The sequence below is a fragment of the Protopterus annectens genome, chromosome 3.part1, assembly GCF_019279795.1.
Source record: "Protopterus annectens isolate FY-2018-M chromosome 3.part1, PAN1.0, whole genome shotgun sequence".
Classification (NCBI taxonomy): Eukaryota; Metazoa; Chordata; order Ceratodontiformes; family Protopteridae; genus Protopterus; species Protopterus annectens.
The window spans coordinates 259,166,316-259,179,576 of NC_056732.1; positions in this window are offsets into that span (position 1 = coordinate 259,166,316).

Consider the following 13,261-nt stretch of genomic DNA (forward strand, 5'->3'; position numbering starts at 1 on the left):
AGTTAAATGCATCTATTACTCTTCATTGTTGTAAGTAGTCATTCTCATTCAACACCTTTCCCCCAAAGGTCACTGGCTTTGTGAGTGATTAAGAGGCTGGCCAGTTATTGTGCGAATGCTCTGACCATTGGTAGCGTTGATATTGTCATATGTACAGGCTGGGATGTATTCTGGGGACTAGGGTTGCCACCTTTTCAAATGGCCAAGATGGGACATTTTCGGAACACATCCGACACATACCCATGGTCAGTACAAAGGATAGAACATAAAAGCCTATTGTTGTAGCGGTTTAGTTGCTTATTCTGTTTCTTGTAACGTTTAGGTATTTTAGATACTGAAATAATTATTTTCTGCAACTATTACATAACATATGGGACATAATTATGTCCTACAATCTCAGGACATTTGCCATTTGTAATGTATTTTGTCAGGACACAACTGTCCAAAGAGGGACTGTCCCTCGCAAAGCAGGACAGATGGTAACCCTACTGCGGACACCAGATTGTTTGGGCCAACACATAGCCACTGTCAGTGCAGGTTTAGAACATTCATTTGTTTCCTAGCTGTGAGCCTTATACCTTTGGCACTTTTGTTGTTTGCCTTGTTTCTTCTATGAATTACATTTATTCTATCCTGACGTGACCGCTTTAGGCAACTGTTACATGCAGTATGGTACATAGTTATTTCCTACAATCACAGGACATTTGGCATTGTTTCATTGTTGGTCAGGTCACACCTACACACACATTAATTGTCCCTCACACAGTGGATCAGGGGGTATCCTGTTTATGTCAGTGCCTTCATCACCCTTATACCATGTGCCGCTATGCAAATGTGTGCAATATATTCTCTTGTTTATTCGTGTTGGGACACGTGCGTCACGGGCAGGTGTTTGATCCTGGGTAGTAGGTTCTGCATGACCATCTAGGGCTGGACAGTCTCGTGCACCACTACTGCACATTTCAACTTATGTCCAGATATCTACAGGACTGGACTTCGTGTCTTCATACCCATTCTAATGTTTACACAGGTTACTTATCCCATGAGGGATATCCCAAAAATTGAACAAGACCAAAACAAGACAAATACCGAACATTCTTCTGGCGTTATGAAAATGTGCTGGGGGGTTTACATGCAAGGGATACATAGTTTGCAATCCTGAAACTGCCTAGGGTGACACTACCTACTACATATACGTAGTGGTCACTATGTGTAGATGTGGCTGCACCAAACCAGTAATCCAAGTATGGCTGGATTTGGTGGACGTTCAGGTATGGAAGCGGGTTGTGTGCTGTGGAGGGGATGCTGGGTAGTCCATGATGCATCCCAGGTGTGTTGCATTTGATATGGCCAGTTCCATCAGGACCAATCTGTGGGTATGTGTCGGTGACATGTCTATACATTTGTATCGCACATTTTAATATTCATATGTTTGTGGGATTGTGTTCTACAGTATGACCTGTCTGGTTGTATTGCAGATGTGTATACATGTTTTTGTGTTTCTTTCTGCCTCACCTGGTGCTCCCTTATACACCTCCGGTTCACCTATTCTGCATAGGACACAGTGCCGCCTTGGAGGATTATACCATTACCCATCACCCCCCACACACATATTCCTGACACTCCATCCATCGCTGCTTTTGTTGATGGCCCATGACACGGTCAAGGTAGCACATTGCATACCCTACATATGTCAGGTACCTGTATGGTTGTGTGGACTACCCTGCCATGTTTGACTTTCCACATGCTATACCTCACGCACATAGGTACACGTCCATACTTAACTTTCATGACATGGTTGGTATACCCGAGTAATACCCGTTCAACTGTGACACATCCTGACAAGTTTGGCTTGGACCGCTGATGTGCGGATTTTGGCCGACTGTTCTAATCATAGGTAGGATGCCACCTTTTCCTATGTCCAGGATGGGATATATTCTGGACACATATTCGAATGTACTGGACAACGCGAACCCACAGTCAACGGTACGGATAATACTGTTCTTTTCAGCCTACATGTTGCCTTATTGTTGTAGCAGTTTATATGCTCCTTCTGTTTTGTTTACATGCTTATTCTATTTCCTGTCACATTTGGTATGTGAAATACGGACATACCTATTGTATGTGACTATTACATGCGTTGTGGGATATAATTCGGTCATACGGTCGCTAGATATGTACATTTATCGTGTTTTTTGTTATGGACACATCTGCCCAGCTGTGTACCCTCCCTCACAATATGGGTCAGCTGGTGACCCTGACCATTGGGCTGGACGTACCTATTGGCGCTAACATATGATGCATTTCACTTCCACTTGGTATAACTATCTACACTGCGCTGGACTACGGGCACACGGTTTTCAATGTCATTTGTTCGCGGGATAGGGACCCGTTATTCCCTACCATGCATTTGTGTTTGCTTCTTCATTTTGTGTTCGCAGGAACTATCTTGCATGCTTTGCATACGTTTCAGTATCCACGGACACTGACAGATGTGATTACTATTGCTTGCAAATTGTTATATGCAAGCATTTTAGGTTGCATGTTGACAGCTGACATTTCCATGCCTCCATGCGGCACTTCAACATGCCTTATGCACTCGCGCTCCTTTCCTATGCATGTGGCTGTGGCGGCAGCGCGCCTTCATTAATATGCATTTGGCGCTACTGCGCCATCTTCATGCTGCATGGTCAGCGCAAGCCTAACGCCGGCCTTGCACCGAGCTTCATGAATCCTGGGGTATATCTTTCAGACCTAACTTTTTCATCTGACGTGTTCTACAGTCTATACACAGATGACCTGAAATTGGGTAAACTGATTACAAGTGTTACAGATAAGGCATGCCTGCAAAATAACTTGACTAAATTGACCATTTGGGCACAGGAGAATAATATGCTGATAAATACATCAAATACATCAAAAACTAAGCATGTGAGATTTGGGAGACATAAACCGAAAGGTGAATATTTAATACAGCACACAGTGATTGAAACTGTAGACTCATTTAAGGACCTGGGTATATGGGTAGATTCAGCTATGAGTTTTTCTAATCATATCAACCAATTGGTTAATGATAGTTATAGAACTATAGGATGTATTATACTATAAAAAGATTCATAAAGTCTAGGAAATTAAAAATAATGAAGTCATTATTTGTTAGTTACATTAGACACAAACTTGAGTATGGAATAACAATATGGAAACCGTATAAGAAGACAAGCATGAGTAAACTGGAAAGAGTACAGTGGAAATATGCCAAGGGCATCCATGGATGCGAAAATCTAAGTTATTATAAAATAATAAAGTATCTGAACTTGTACAGCAGTGGCAGATTTAGGCTTTGCGCAGGGGCCTCCCCTTTTTGGTTAACCCAAACATCCTGAAGGCAGAAAAAAATAAAAAGCTTTTAAAAATTAAAATCTCTCCACTCGCGAGTGTGGAACATGTTTACATCCGGAGTGCCAGAGTATTCTCCTTTAAGGAAGACCCAGCATCGCACATGCATGTGCCAACGCAGATGTAAACACATTCCACACTCGCATGCAGAATTTTAACTAGCAGCTCAGCGAGTGAGAATTGCATTTTCCATGACTGTAAGTAAAAATTTTTATGAGGCTGCACATGATTTGGTTACTTTATATATGTGAATATTTTTAGATTTGATTTCCCATAACACAGTTTGATAATTTTCACATTATCTATCAGCCTTAACTTTAACTCCATTTCTTGCTGTGATCCTGCTGTACTTATGGGGCTGTAGCTAAAATAGGTCCAGTCTGTGATTATGGATAGCAGATTTCATTAAATAAATAAATAAATTGAAAGAATGTGGCTAAGCATTTCATTTACTACCATGTATATTTCTTAGGCCTGCTTTTCTTATTGGTCTGCATATTTGTTAGCCATTATAACAATTACTTTAGGTCTTGTCACCTGTGTTTCAGTGAGTGACTAGAAAACAAATATGAATTTTATCATGCAGGAGGTTGAGGTGATTGTTAATATACACTACACAGATGTCACCCTTCTTATGGGTCAAGATGGCAATGAAGAGCTGAGGCAGTACAGGTGGGTTGAGGTGGTCTTGGATGTAAATGTCATTGGTGGGCATGGAAGCTGGAGTACAGCCATTCTAGAATTTAATGTCATTAAGCACAATGCTAAGGAGGAGGTCCAGGACCTTGGTCTGCTGTGGGATAGTAGACGGTCCTCACAGCAATGACAAGAATTAATAGATAATGTCTGTTTATTACTCTTAGTAAAACATGACTCCGTTTTTGGAATCACTGGGGCACATATGTGGGTGCACCATGGAGGGAATGTTACTGCTTACTTAGATATGTTTATCATGGAGTATTGCTTAAAGTACATTAACTACATGTACAGACTACTACACAATGATCAGCTGATGCTGATGATGGCTATTTCAGTATAGGTGGTGAAGAAGATAGTAGACTATCATCCTGAGGGCCCTGCAGTCATGTAGGATCATTTTGTGGAGGTGGGATGCAATCTGCACAAGATTGTACAGTATACATGTACTCTAAATGCCTGACAGAGTTTGTGGATGTATGCTGTAGTGTTCCCCCACAGCTGCCTAGGCAATGCAACCTCTTTTATAGGTGAGCTAATACACGTTCACTTATGTTAATGTCCACTCCTCTGTGCATGCTTGTATACCACCTACTGTGGTGTCTGTGATGACAGTATGGTTCTAAGGGATAGCTGGCACAATGTTGGGGGCTGTTACCCACACCTTTGTTACAAATATACATACTAACTGTGTGATTGCTGTGCATATCCCTATTCCCACTTAAATTCTCATTGTTCTGAGTGCACTCATGATCCTTGACCACCTTCAATGGTCTGGTAATTGGCACAAGAGTGCCAACTGTTGGCATCACAATTTTTTGGGACTGATAGCACACACATCTGTGTAGTGACATCTGATAACTTAAGGAATACATTTGCACAGGCAGTCGCATCATCAGTGAAAGGTTTCTGGATCCCAGTGTCTGTGGCATCCATTGTACCCAGTTTACCTAGCACATGGAATATAGTGTGGAATTTACTCATCACAGGTGTCCACTCAGCCTGCATCCAAGGCATGTGATTATTCATCACTGCATTTGACAGTAGACTCTTGAGAAACTTTGTAGGATCTGGTTTATAAATGCTTTCAAAACCCCAGTAATATTTCCAGTTAGTTTGTGTAACGTTCCAGTGGCCAGCACAGTCACTGATAAATGACATGCTGTTCAGTGGAATGTTTATTTCCATTCTCCCTGCAGCTGATGTTCAGCTGCCACCAGCTCCTCTGTGAATTCACTGGATCTGCTGTATCCACCATAGCCTTCTCTTGGCTCAATCTGACCCATACCTGAGACTAGTGAAGAGTCAAAACACACTAGTATTGCATCAAACTTCTGCTGGGGAGTGTACCCCATCTCCCACAACAAAGAGTATCTTTGCAAGCTCTGCATTTCCTGCATTAAGAAAGTGCATGCTCTCTTCCAAGCATGGTCAAACCTCAACTTAAGAAGTATACTTCTTACAGCATATAGCTCACCAGGCACTTCATGTGGCTATTCCAGAGAGCCTAGGCTACCTCCCTCCCCCTAGGAAAGGTGTGTTGGCATTGGCCACTCACTCCTATTTTCCCCACCCAGTTCCTCCAGTGCCCATGCATCTAATCAAACAGAAGCTTCCCAGAGATCAGAGTAATATTTATTACACCTGCTGTTTTTACTGTTTAAGTGGTAGCGGGGTTATGGACATATAGGATTTAGACATGTAGGACTTCTGCATTACTAATTAGTGGATGGTATACTTCAGTGGCTGGCAGGATACATACACCATCTGCATGTCTTGCAGTATTGTCATGGCTTCTCTACAATGCATAAGGGAGAAGCCCTACTTAGCAGTAGTTATTGATTGCTGTATATACAGGCTCAGTAATGAGATGCAAGCAGTGTATTGTGGTGACTCACAGGTTGTTAACTAGGGAGCAAGTGATATAGTCCCTCACCCCTTTTGTCCTACTCTTCCTGGGTACAGAGGCAGTGAATCACTGGCTACAAAGATCATCTGGAAGACATAACCCCTTTTTTATAAGCTGTGCTATATAGAAGGACTTTTTTACCTCAGCAGACGCATTGGTTAAAATTTAGGTCACTGTCCAGATAACTTCCCAAATCCAAACAAGCCTACTCATAGGGTCTTAATGTCATTGTGGTTCTTCCCTGAGGTAGATGACTTCCCAAATAATACAGTAATGCATTTATTGACATTTATTTTCGGTCCATGATTCTGGCACCAGTTATTTTTTTGGGAGAAACCTTCCTGCTGGATGGCTATGTAATTTGGGGATTCAGTGACTGCTCCTAACTTGCAGCCATGTGCAATCTTAGTCAGCCAGAGCCCTTTGGTATTGAGTTTTACTTCAGAGAAGTAGATGCTAAATAAGAAAGGTCCCAGCACAGAACCCTAGGGGACTCTGCTGGTGACCCATCCCTTTGTGGAGGTAACCTTCCCTATTTTGTTTTATTGCATCCTATCTGTGAGCCAGGTGGTAATCCAGTGTGTAATAGGATGTGACTCCAAGTTTATTTAGCTTTTCTATAATGCCTGAGTGGGGGATTGTGTCAAAAGCTTTCACCAGGTTGAGGCATGCAGTGTGTACCCTTTTACCTTCCATTGCACTGGCAACCTTTTCAAAAAAGTCCACCAAACTGAGTAAGCATGATCTGCCCTTGACAAATCCAAACTGAAATGGGATCAGTGTTTGGAGGTTTCCTGTTTCCTAATAAGTCTTTCCATGGCTTTGCATATTAGGCTGATCAGACATTAAAGTAGATTTTATGTTACTGTCCTTTGTGAAATGCTATGGTAGTTAGATTTGTTTTCATACTTTGCATATAACTTAACTTACTTAGTTTTTAGGACATTTTTCATAATATGTAGTTCCTTGACTTGCTATGCTCTTTTTAATTAACTGAACTTCACTTGGGCACATAAAATGATTTACTTAAATTAACTTTGCTGGTTTCACATAAATCATTATTTACTTTGCTAAGGGTATTGTTGGGGTGATATCACCTTCACTGGGACTCTCTGCTAGGATACCACAATGAATATGTCAGGTTTGCTTTAGAAAATAACTCAAGTAATCTCTGTGGTATCCCCGAAGTCTCAAACAACCCATTAAACAAGTATAGTGGGTCCAGAAACAAAACAGTGTAAGAAACTTCTCTGTGTGGAAGATTTTCAATCCATATATATCTAGTTTAATATATAGTGATTAACTAGATTTATATATGGATTGAAAATGTTCCACACAGAAAGGTTTCTTTCACTGTTTTGCGTTAAAACATAACTGAGTTGGCATGGGCAACCAAACATATCTTCCAGGTATGTTTTAAAACAACTGGTAATGTCTTTAAACATGCTGTGTGCTGGACAGGAGTTGTGTACCTCCACTAACATAGCCACACCAGGTTCTTTGGATCCTAGAAGAAACATTAGGTTAATTGCCCTCAAGGGTAATTTTAAGTTTAGCTAGTAAGCAGAGGTCAGAATCAAACCCAGTACTTTGCATATATGATGTGAAGACCTTAACCATTATGCTAAGTCTACTCCCACTGAGTTCAAACCGATTGTATGTTGCAGTGTTTTTACACATGCTGATAGAATATGTTAAGGTGATCTTTTCACTTCCCCTTCCCCAGTGTTCTGCTTTCTCACCTCATTCGTCGACTTTCCAGACTGCACCCCCCCCCCCCCTTTGCAAAATCCTGGATCCGCCACTGTACAGTGTCTCTTACAGGTATCTAAGAGGAGATCTTATTCAGGTATATAAGGCATTTAGGGACAACTACCTCTGGGAATGTTTCGGGATATCAAAAAGTACTAGAGAATCATCAGATAACCTGTGTAGAAGATTCTATAGGAATGAGAAGTGTAATAATTGGTTCTCAGACAGAGTAGCTGATGCTTGGAACTGACTACCAAATTACATTAAAGCAAGCACTAGTTTAGATATTTTATAAGAACAGCCTGGGCACTTATTATAGGAACAAGTGTTTTGGTATATTGGCAAGCTAGAAGTGCATTTATGCCCATGCTTGACATATTTGTATGTATGTATGTAAAGGTGAAGCAATACACAAATTTGCAGGAGAGAATTAGAAAAGAACTATAGCTATCCAATTCTTCAACAGTGTAATATGAACATGTATATAAAAGTGGATGAGTTTGGATGTCACCACAACACAGATGGGTGACAGCATCGCAATCATGTTGTATAGCCAATTGGACTGAATCAAGTGTGTTGAGAAGACGTGCTTTATGTGGAGAGATATGTATTGGACATTTTTTTTTTTTTGTGGGATGGGTGTTCGTTTTTTTTATTTATTTATTTTTTCAGTAAGAGAGGAATGCTGTGTAAGGGACATAGGTATGACAAGGTCAGGTAAGTAGGGTAGGTGAGGAAATGGTGCAGACAAACAGGACAAACAAGACAAGAGACAGGGATGGTGAGAGACACAACAGGTTGGGGAATACCATATTTGGGGATAAGGAGACGATATCGGAGGTCCATGCCTGTCAAGCACGGGCACAGTGAGAATCTAGTCCTCACCCTCAGAACTGTCATCATTGTCCCCTTCCTCACCTTCCTGTTGGAGTGCTTGACATTTTTGTTTTCTCAGCATTCCAATAAGCATCTTTTCCATACGGCTGAGGTGTGCACCAATGGTACCTTCCATGACCTCACGCACCATGCCTGGCAACTCCTGGCAGGTGACAAAATCACCTCCCCCACCAATACTCCTGGAGGGTACCACTGCGCCAGCTGCTGGGGTAATGCTACCTGGACATTGAGGGCCCAGGTAGTGCAGGAGCTGCAGAGGCATGTGGCTGATTCAATGGATTGGGTGAACAACACCAAGGAATGGGTAATGTCTGTGATGGAATGTCTGCTGGGAAGGAGACAGCATCATCTGATATTAGCCAATGTGGCCATGCCCAATCATGCTCTCATAGCAGCAGTACTTCCACTGTTCCATCAGTGATTGTGGTGTCTACACCCAGAAGTGGTGGGCTATAGGATTGTGGTCCTGGAAGTACTTGCGAGGAGAGCTCACCCAGCAGACATCAGTCACATTTAGGCGGCAGCAGCACATCTGGCCATGGGCGGGGACATGCCAGTGCAACTCCTGGCAGAGCCTGTTCTCATGGTTGGAGGCGATGATGATGAACTGCTACCTGTACCATGAACAGATCACACCTGTCGGACATGCCAGGACATAGAGCTAGCAGAGAACTTGGCTGTGTTCTTGTAGACACTCATATACAAATTTCACCTTGAGTTCCCATACAGACAAGCACACATAACAGTTAAATGGGTCATTTGGGAGGCTTACAGCTCTTTCTGTCTCAGTGGCCATTTGATAATTTATCTACATGACGTCCTGTCTGTCTTTCTTACTCACACAGACTCACTACCTTTTGAGTCAGCCTTCTTCCTGCCCCCCCCCAAACAATACCCTGTGCAATGATGATAACTGTGGCGTATCCTTGATTTTCTAGCTTTTGGATTCAGGGATACATAAGTCTTTTGTCTGATGCTCAGGGTGCACAACTGACAGAGTACTTAGTGTGTATATATATATATATATATATATATATATATATATATATATATATATATATATATATATATATATAGGTTTACTATTAAAATCTCGAAAGTTAAAAAAACAGGTACTTAGGAGCGAAGTGTTTCACCTAAACTACACATCACCTAACGGCCCTAATCTTGAAAAACAGCTGTTAATGCCAAAAATGTCAAACACGACATTTTTGGCATTTAACAGCAATCCCACCCTTCCCGTAACTCCCTAACAAGGAAACCTACCATCCCATTTATGCAGGGGGCAAGCCCCCCCTGCACCCCCCACACCCCCCAACTATATATTCCAACTCCAAGATTGCACTACAGTGAGGAAAGGGATGTATTTCCCTTACCACACTGTACCACGATCCCTGTACATAATCGAACATTATATTTGCAAATGCACAGACCATTTGCAAATATTCCATTTGATTATGTGGCCGACACACATACGAACTATTCAAACATCTGTAGTTCGAATAGTTCATAGGCGTGCAATGCTACGCCGACTTTATAATAGTAAACCATATATATATATATATATATATATATATATATATATATATATATATATATATATATATATATATATGTGTGTGTGTGTGTGTGTGTGTGTGTGTTTGTGTCTTTGTGGTGCTCTTTTGAAAATTGTACTGCTTTCTTACAGGTTTTTGTAATGTATTAGTTGATTGAGAACACATCTATTGACATGAGTCACTGCTGTCACACATTGATGTCATTGCTGCAAAAACTAACCCACTTTCTAGTTACGTTTATTAGCAAGTAACAGTATACAATGATTTGTTGGCCGAAGGAAGAGAAGAGGGGGAAGGCATGCCCGAAGGCAGGTAAAGGCTAGGACTGTGATAGTGAGGGTCGGAACTTTGAATGTTGGCAGTATGACTGGTATAGGGAGAGAGCTAACTGATATGATGGACAGAAGGGAGGTTAGTATATTGTGTGTGCAAGACACCAGATGGAAGGGGAGCAAGGCTAGGTGTATCGGAGGCAGGTTCAAATTGTTTTATCATGGTGCAGATGGGAGGAGAAATGGCGTAGGGGTTATCCTGAAGGAACAGTATGCTAAGAGTGTTTGGAGGTGAAAAGAGTGTCAGATAGAATGATGTTTATGAAGCTGGAAATTGATGGTGTAATGATGAATGTTGTTAGTGCATATGCTCCACAAGTTGGGTGTGCGATAGATGAGAAAGAAAAATTTTGGAGTGAGTTGGATGAAGTGGTGATAAATCTACCTAAGGGTGAGAGACTAGTGATTGGAGCAGATTTCAATGGGCATGTTGGTGAAGGGAACAGAGGGGATGAGGAAGTGATGGGTAGGTATGGTGTTAAGCAAAGGAATGCAGAAGGTCAGATGGTAGTGAATTTTGCGAAAAGGATGGACATGGCTGTGGTGAATGCATATTTTAACAAGAGTGAGGAGAATATGGTGACATACAAGAGTGGAGGAAGATGCACACAGGTGGATTATATCTTATGTAGAAGGGCCAGTCTGAAGGAGATTGGAGACTGTAAAGTGGTGGCAGGGGAAAGTGTAGCTAGGCAGCATAGGATGGTGGTTTGTAGGATGACGCTGGTGATCAAGAAGAAGAGGAGGAGTGTGAGGGCAGCACCAAGTATCAAATGGTGGAAACTGAAAAAGGGTAATTGTGAGGTGGAGTTCAGGGAAGAGTTAAGACAGACACTGGGTGGCAGTGAAGAGTTACCGAATATCTGGGTAACTACAGCAGAGCTAGTAAGGGAGATTGCTAGAAAAGTGCTTGGTGTGACATCTGGAAAGAGGAAGGAGGACAAGAAGACCTGGTGGTGGAATGAAGAAGTACAGGAGAGTATACAGAGAAAGAGGTTGGCGAAGAAGAAGAAGTGGGATTGTCAGAGAGATGAAGAAAGTAGACAAGAGTATAAGGTGATGAGGTGCATGGCAAAGAGAGAGGTGGCAAAGGCTAAGGATAAGGCATATGAAGAGTTGTATGAAAGGTTGGACACTAAGGATGAAGAAAAGGACCTGTGGCTAGACAGAGGGACCGAGCTAATAAAGATGTGTGCAGCAGGTAAGGATGATAAAGGATAATGAGGGAAACGTACTCACAAGCAAGGAGAGTGTGTTGAGCAGATGGAAAGAGTACTTTGAGGGGATGATGAATGAAGAGAATGAGAGAAAGAGAAGGCTGGATGATGTGCGGATAGGGAATCATGAAGTGCAGTGGATTAGGAAGGAGGAAGTAAGGATAGCTATGAAGAGGATGAAGAATGGAAAGGCTGTTGGCCCAGATGACATACCTGTGGAAGCATGGAAGTGTTTAGGTGAAATGGCAGTGGAGTTTTTAACCAGATTGCTTAATGAAATCTTGGAAAGTGAGAGGATGCCTGAGGAATGGAGAAAAAGTGTTTTGGTACCGACTTTTAAGAATAAGGGTGATGTGCAGATCTGTAGTAACTACAGAGGGATTAAATTGATCAGTCACAGCATGAAGTTATGGGAAAGAGTAGTGGAAGCTAGGTTAAGAAGGGAGGTGATGATTAGTGATCAGCAGTATGGTTTCATGCCAAGAAAGAGCACTACAGATGCGATGTTTGCTCTAAGAGTGTTGATGGAGAAGTATAGAGAAGATCAGAAGGAGTTGCATTGTGTCTTTGTGGACTTAGAGAAAGCATATGACAGGGTGCCTACAGAGGAGTTGTGGTATTGTATGAGGAAGTCGGGAGTGTCAGAGAAGTATGTAAGAGTGGTACAGGATACGTACGAGGGTAGTGTGACAGCGGTCAGGTCTGCGGTGGGAGTGATGGATGTGTTTAAGGTGGAGTTAGGATTACATCAAGGATCAGCTCTGAGCCCTTTCTTATTTGCAATGGTGATGGACAGGTATGACAGAGAAGATCAGACAGGAGTCCCCGTGAACTATGATTTTTGCAAATGACAGTGTGATCTGTAGTGAGAGTAGGGAACAGGTGGAGGAGATCCTGGAGAGGTGGAGATATGCTCTAGAGAGAAGAGGAATGAAGGTCAGCAGGACTAAGACAGAATATATGTGTGTGTGAATGACAGGAAGGATAGAGAAATGGTGAGGATGCAGGGAGTAGAGGTGGCAAAGGTGGATGAGTTTAAATACTTGGGATCAACAGTTCAAAGTGATGGTGAGTGTGGAAGAGAGGTGAAGAAGAGAGTACAGGCAGGATGGAGTGGGTGGAGAAGAGTGTCAGGAGTGATTTGTGACAGACGAGTACCAGTAAGAGTGAAAGGGAAGGTCTACAAGAGGGTAGTGAGACCAGCTATGTTATATGGGTTGGAGACAGTGGCAGTGACAAAAAGGCAGGAGTCAGAGTTGGACGTGGCAGAGTTAAAGATGTTAAGATTTGCACTGGGTGTGACAAGGGTGGACAGGATTAGGAATAAGTATATTATAGGGTCAGCCTAGGTTGGAAGGTTTGGAGACAAAGCCAGAGAGGCAAGATTACGTTTGTTTGGACATGTGCTGAGGAGGGATGCAGAGTATATTGGGAAAAAGATGCTAAGGATGAAGCTGCCAGGTAACAGGAAAAGAGGAAGGCCTAAGATAAGGTTTATGGATG